General features: G+C 46.7%; 1 long non-coding RNA gene across 2 annotated transcripts in view; it reads left to right on the forward strand.

Annotated features, from left to right (window-relative positions):
* The first annotated feature begins 3,780 nt into the window (after positions 1-3,780).
* LOC123521339 overlaps positions 3,781-6,758 on the forward strand; it is a 9,439-nt gene continuing 6,461 nt past the window's right edge. The window contains exon 1 of one of the 2 annotated variants that reach the window (XR_006679797.1): positions 3,781-3,866. This is a non-coding gene — a long non-coding RNA (uncharacterized LOC123521339). Of the gene's footprint in view, positions 3,867-5,504; positions 5,588-6,758 lie in introns of those variants that run through there. The other variant, XR_006679798.1, reaches the window with a different exon arrangement.

A 6,758-nucleotide genomic window follows, 5' to 3' on the forward strand; every position in this document is an offset into this window, starting at 1 on the left:
CCCCACCAGGATTTTAGCACTTCCTCTTTGTTACATTCCCCTTGATCATGCCCTACCAGGTCTCCCACAGCCACCTCCCTACCAATTTGGATCACTTGTTGTTCCCTTGTCCCTGGGTTTGTTAACGCCTCTTCCCTTCCCGCCACCTCCCCCTCTCCCATGTTTTGAGATTGATGAGGGCAACGGGTGTACATAGGTGCTTGACTCAGTGGATGTATGTATGGACTGTGATAAGAAATGTACGAGCCCTCAATAAAATAATTTTTTTTAAAGATTTAAAAAAAAGAAAAACTAGGGTGAACTTAGGGGCCCTCGTGCATGACATAAACACACTATTATACATAATGAAAGACACATGCAGTACAACACAAAATAGATGAGTGGGGCCTCCTAAAAGCTAGGCATTTGTGTGCATCAAAAGACTTCATCAAGAAAATAAAAGGGAACCCAAACTGGGGGGCCGGGGGGAGGAATTGAGCAAAGACATATCAGACAAAGGATATATCTCCAAAACCAATGAGTATTTTACAACCTCAACAAGAAAAAGATGAATAATATAATTTGAAAATAGGTAGAGGATATGAATAGTCAGTTCACCAAAGAAGAATCCACCAACAAATATATGAAGACATGCGTGAGCTCATTAGCCATAAGAGAGATGCAAATCTAAACAATGATGGGACACTACCTCAACCCAGCATCGATACCAATGTTTTAAAAAAAAGCAGAAAATAGCAAATGCTGGAGGGGATGTGGATAGTCTGGAACTCTCCTGCACTGCTTGGGAGGCTGGGAAATTGAACAACCATGTGGAGAGTGGTATAGGGCTTACTCAAAAAAAATGGGAATAGAAATACCAGGTAATGCAGCAATCTGCTACTTGTATATATCTTAAGGAAATAAGAGCTCTGACAGAAACAGATATATACACAGCCATGTTCGTTATGGCACTATTCACAGTAGCATAGCGATGGAAAGACCTAAGTGCCCATCAGTAACAGAACGGAAAAATCAACTTTGGTACATGCACACAATGCAAAACTACAGAACACTGAAAAACAATGAGCAAGTGAAATGCATGAGGGCGTAAGTGAACCAGAAGGACGTCTGCTGAGTGAAATTAGTCACTCACAAAAAAGACAAATCTTGTGTGAGACCACTGAGATATATATATATATAAATATAAACATGTTTTTTAAATGGTTTTCACACTAAAAGAAACAGGCATTGAGGAAGGGTCCAGTGGGGAGAAGGCAGTAAGGGGTTCGTTGAGTGAGGAGGAAGAGAGGACCCCCCAGAGGGAGATGTGGCAGGATAATGAAGAAAGAGCAAGGCGATATGAGCAGGATGAGTCGCTGAGTGTAAACGTGACGATGTGCTCTGCGGTGGAGCGGTTTCCATTGTGGTCAGCAGTTTGAAACTACCACTGCTCCAAGGGAGAAAGACAGGCTTTGTACTCCCGTAAAGAGTTAGAGTCACAGGAAACCCCGGGGGCAGTTCTACCCTGCTGTACATTGACTTGATGGCAGTGAGTTTGTGTTAGTTAATTCACAAGAAAAGTTTTTTTAAAGTACTCTGGTGGCAACAAAAGCAGCAATACGTGCTTGTAGCACAGGCAAATAAACCCACATGATTTGAAGCTTCCCTGTGGGTTTTGTTGCTTCTGAGCTTGATGGCCGCTTGATTACCTTCAAGCCTTAAGACCCCAGATGCTATACTTTTTGATAGCCGGGCACCATCAGCTTTCTTCGCCACATTTGCTTATGCACCCATTTGTCTTCAGTGATCCTGCAATGACGACAGCTCTGACCAGAGCACTTTTAAAAACGGGGCTATCCCATACGATTAAACCATTGCATGCTTACCGCAAGTCTATCAGGCATGACCCTCTGCTTTCCTGAGGAGGGAACTGAGGTGCACAGTAGTTAAAGGGCTGGCGGACTAGAGCGCTCCTGTCTGGAGGCACTTCCAGACTCAGACAGACTAGGAAGAAAGGCGCGAAGGTGTGCTGCCACAAACCAGCCAGTGACTACATAGACCAAACAGTGTGATCGGCAGCCAACCGTGGGGATGGTGTGGGACTGGGCAAGGTGCTGCCAGGAGTGGAGGTTGACTGGCAGCAGCTGGCAAGGCTAACAATAGAATTGCGGGGGGGGAGGGGGGGGCAGGATTTGTTATGCATTTCTCACAGAATGCTCGAGGGTGATCTTAGGAACAAGGGCTCCGTTTTTATCAAGAAGAGCTCTAGCTCTCCTCTCCTGTGCTTGGCCATGTCCTGGCTGAATCTTTGGGAGTTCCTCTGGAGAACGGAGAGCAGGGGCCAGGGTGACGAAGAGAACTGAGGGCGAGTCCTGGGACTCAGAGCCCTGGGACAGCCTCCGGTCGGAATCTCTTCGTGCTGCTGTAACATAGATACCACCAGTGGGTGATCTTAAAGACCAGGACTTCATTTTCTCCTAGTCCTCGAGGCTAGAGTTCAAATCTGGGTCTCAGCCCGTGCAGGCCTTTTCTGCCATCCGTGCACAGCCCTGGGGGCTTCCAGGTGACCCTCTGGGACACGGTCTTCTCTTGTGCTTGTCTCTGGGTCTAGTCTGTTTAGGACATGCCCTTTTTGGGTCCAACCACACAGACATGACATCCGCAATCAAAACCAAGCTCCCTGCCATCAAGTCGGTGCCGACTCACAGCGACCTCAGAGGACAGGGTAAAACTGCCCCTGTGAGTTTCCAAGACTGTAATTCTTTAGGGAAGGAGAAAGCCTCCTCTTTCTCCCTCAGAGCACCCAGTGATTTCAAACCGCTGCCCTTGCAGTTAGCTGCCCAACCTGGAACCACTACACCATGAGGGCTCCTTCACAAGACAAAGAAAGCTCTATTTCCAAATAGAACCTCATCCACTGGTACAATGCATTGAAGGGAGAAGAGGCCTGGTCTTGGATTCATTAAGTGTCGTGGGGCTACTGCAGGCTGGCGTCTCTGGCAACGGCTTTGACTGAGATATTGAGGGGACAGAGTTCAGTCCGAACATTCGGGAATGATGTGCGGGGCACACAGACAACCACGTGTTTGAAATGGTTGTCTGGGTGGCCAACGGTGCTTTCCTTGTTATTGATCGCCTTGTTTTGTTTTCCACCTGGCTCCGAGGCGGAAGCTTGAGTCTTGCTGGTTATATTTATATTCCCAGAACATAGTGTCTGGCACATGGGAGGTGTTGGGGAAACGTTGAATTTAAAGTAACTTGCAAAGTGCCCTGTCACCCATTGTCCAGCTGCCTGCTTCTAAGGGTGAAGGGGAGCAGAAGCCCCCTGAAGAAGAGGAGCTGGCGCAAGAGAACACAGAACTACGCAGTGAGGGGCAGCTTGACCTCAGTTAGAAACCCAAGAACCCATCCGTGTGTGCTTGGCAGTATGGGTAGGGCAGCCAGGAGGGACTGAACTAGTGCTCAAAATGTCAAGCCTGGGACCCAGCGGTAAGCGTCAGGCCACTGTCTTCCCCGCAGATCCAGGGTTCAAATGGATAACTGCTCCTGGGTGGTGTGGCTCAGAGGTGATGGCCACAGCCCAGGCTTTGTCCAACCCATCTGTTTGGTTAAAGGGTGTCTGTCAGTCCTCTGTGACTAACTTGTTTACCTTTTTCTACTTCCAGGTGACCTTTGACAATAATCCAGCCTGGGAAATATTTGGTCTGTCCAGGGGATTTCAAAGAGGTCAACAGCTTGTACCTGGTATTTGATTAAGGCCCTTCTTACCCACTGTGGACCCCAGCCGAAGGACAGTGCTTTGCCAGAGACGCCAGCCTGCAGGAGCCACACGACACTCAATGAATCCAAGACCAGGCCTCTTCTCCCTTCAATGGATTGTTCGGCAGGTCAGTTCAGCGTCTTATGACTTGAAAATATAGACAGAGAGAGTCTCTCCATGTTTTCAGCTGACCACTCGTCGCTTCAAGACTGTGGCATTAGCCATGACAGTGCTGTGTACTCGTCAGTGTCACTCAGTGCAGTTGCTTACAGCGTCATACACGCTCCCTCCCACCCTCATGGGCCTCCTTCCATACCGGCCATAGAGGATCCTTGGGGATGTTTATTATCAATCATAATCCTAGAATCAACAGGCGACTAAAGTTGTACAAAGGAGCCCTGGTGGCATAGTGGGTTATGCGTTGTGCTACTAACCACAAGGTCAGCAGTTTGAACCCACCAGCCATTCCAAGGGGAAAAGATGAGGCTTTCTTCTCCTGTAAAAATTTATAACCTGGGAAACCCATTGGGGTAATTCTACACTATTTTATAGGGTCATTGAGTCAGAATTAACTCAAAGGCAGGGGGGTTGTTTGTTTGTTTGTTTATTTGTTTGTTTTCCTAAGGGGCATCGTGTGTTTTTTTAACAGTTTTATTGGCATACTCATATAATTCATATATCATACAATTTAATAGTCAAGAACAGTGGGTTTTCTAATACCTGCTAATGACTTATGTGTAATATTTCTTTGGTTATACAAATACTAACAACAAAATTGTTTTGTAAAGTCTTTCTGCATCAAATTATAACCTTATTAGTTATAATATTATTTGTAATTGAACCTTTCTTCTTCTTCTCTTCCTTTAATTACTAATTACTTAATTCCTTTCATTACTAAATCCATCCTCAAAAAGTTGTTGATACAGGTCACAAATATTAATTATCACATGACTATAACTAAAACACCAGAAAACTTTACAAAATCAGAAACTCCAAAAACAGAAGCCCAATGAAACCAACAGGGCGTGCTCTCAGCGCAGGCAGACCCCCACGTGGTCCGCGCATCAACACAATTGGGCTCAATGCCGGCTCTGATAGGAGCACGTTACAAGGCTCAAAGTGTAAACCAACATGGAACTTTAGCCTTCTAAGTATATTGCCCCATGAAAGCTAGACGTACAAAATCGGTATTACTGACTACAGGGACATTTTATTTTTTAAAAATAGATTTCTGCTGAAACAGAATAAAAATTGGATAGACAGTCTTTCTGGTGCTACCTCCTCTGACAGTGTCACCCCGTGCTCAGCACCTCACACACACACACACACACACCCCAGTGGCACCACTGAACCAAGACTCTCTAATAAGGACTGGAACCTGCGTGCTCAGATAGCTCCAGTCCTGAAGGCCTTCAGCACAGCCTGGAAGAAATGCCTACAAAACTTCGGGCCACCAACATGGTGTCGGTGCTGTTTCTTGCTGTGACCTGACTCATGGTGACCTCATGCACAGACCAGACAGGGTTTCGTTGCCAAAGTTACTGGCTTCACACAGTTCCTGCTAAGGCGTGAACGCCTCAAGGGAGAAAAGTTAGGGAAGAGAGAGGAAGAAAGGGCCAGGCGTGCCCTGCCGCACCGGAACAAGTTCTTTTGTGTCCGTTCCCACGGATGCCAGGATGCAGACCTTCGTCCTTAACACTGGGTGAGCCAAGGGGCTTTTTGCAAACATAAATAGCAGAGACATGTGAGCAGGCATTTCGGTGCCTTCTGTCAAAATCGTTTTGAATTTTGGTACCGATGATAAGGAAGTGGGACTCTGTTTTCCCATGTGATGTCATTCCGTGAGAGGTTTGTGTCTTTACATTTATTTCTGTTTAACATGGCTCTTCTATCTGTAGCACAGTGGTTTTTTAAAGCAGAGCTGGCACACCTGCTCTGGAGGACATGCCTGGGGAGGGTTTGGGCATTTAAAGGGGATCACCCCCCTTTGAGAATCTTACCTGTGGCTTCTGCTTAGAGATGTAAATAGAGTCGTTTGTAATACACACACACACACACACACACACACACAGCCAAACCAATTGCCATGGAGTCAAACTCATACCGACGCCATGGGCAAAGAGGAGAACAGGGGCTGCGACCTTTCAGAAGCAAATTGCCAAATTCTGAAGCAAATTTTGAGGCACCTCTGCGTTCCTTCAAATAGCCAACTTTTTGTTTGTTTGTTTTTATAACCTTTGAGTGTGCATAGGTGAAGGTTTACATTTCAGATGGTCATTCTTGTATTCAACAGCTTAAACTTTGGTAAGTCCAGCAAACCCTCCAATGGCTCTCCCCACCCTTCCCCCTCCACCTCTCCCCACTTTGATTATTCTTTGTCCTCTTGTGAAATACTATCTTCCCCTTCACCCAAGTTAACCAACACCTGGCCTACCCTCAAGCCTACTGCTTCACCGTCCTTCCCTTGCCCTGAGTAGCCATCAAAGTCTGTTCCCTGTGGTTCAAACACCATTGTCTTGATTTTCTTTTTGTCTTTGTAGCATACATCTGTCATACAATGTGTCTTCCTTTTGTGTTAAGCTAATTTCACTCAGCCTCATGTTCCCCGGGTCCATCCAGGCCAGGAGGTGCTGGGCAGCTCCATCACGAAGTTTCAGTGGTGCGTAGCGTTCCATTGTGTGTCTGTCCCCAGGCGTCTGTGTCAGTCTCCTCCCGACGGGCGTTGAGGTTGTTTGTGTAGTGCTGTGGTGAGCATGGGGGGGTGTATGTCTATGTGTGCACTGGGCCTCACCTTTTAGGATATTTACCCAGCAAAGGGACTACTGAGTCATGCTGAATTTCTATTCCCAGTTGTTGGAGGTAGCGCCATGACACTTTCCATAGTGGCTGACATTTTTTTCAGTTCCACGTGCAGTGTATGAGGGTTCCAATTGAGTGTTTGCTAGTTTCTGTTTCTTTTTAGCCTTCCTGTCAGTGCCCGTGTAAGGCGGTGTCTCCGTGCTGTCAGTGCCCGTGTAAG

The sequence above is a fragment of the Echinops telfairi genome, unplaced genomic scaffold, assembly GCF_000313985.2.
Source record: "Echinops telfairi isolate 266 unplaced genomic scaffold, ASM31398v2 ScPeMD7_11;HRSCAF=52, whole genome shotgun sequence".
Lineage (NCBI taxonomy): Eukaryota > Metazoa > Chordata > Mammalia > Afrosoricida > Tenrecidae > Echinops > Echinops telfairi.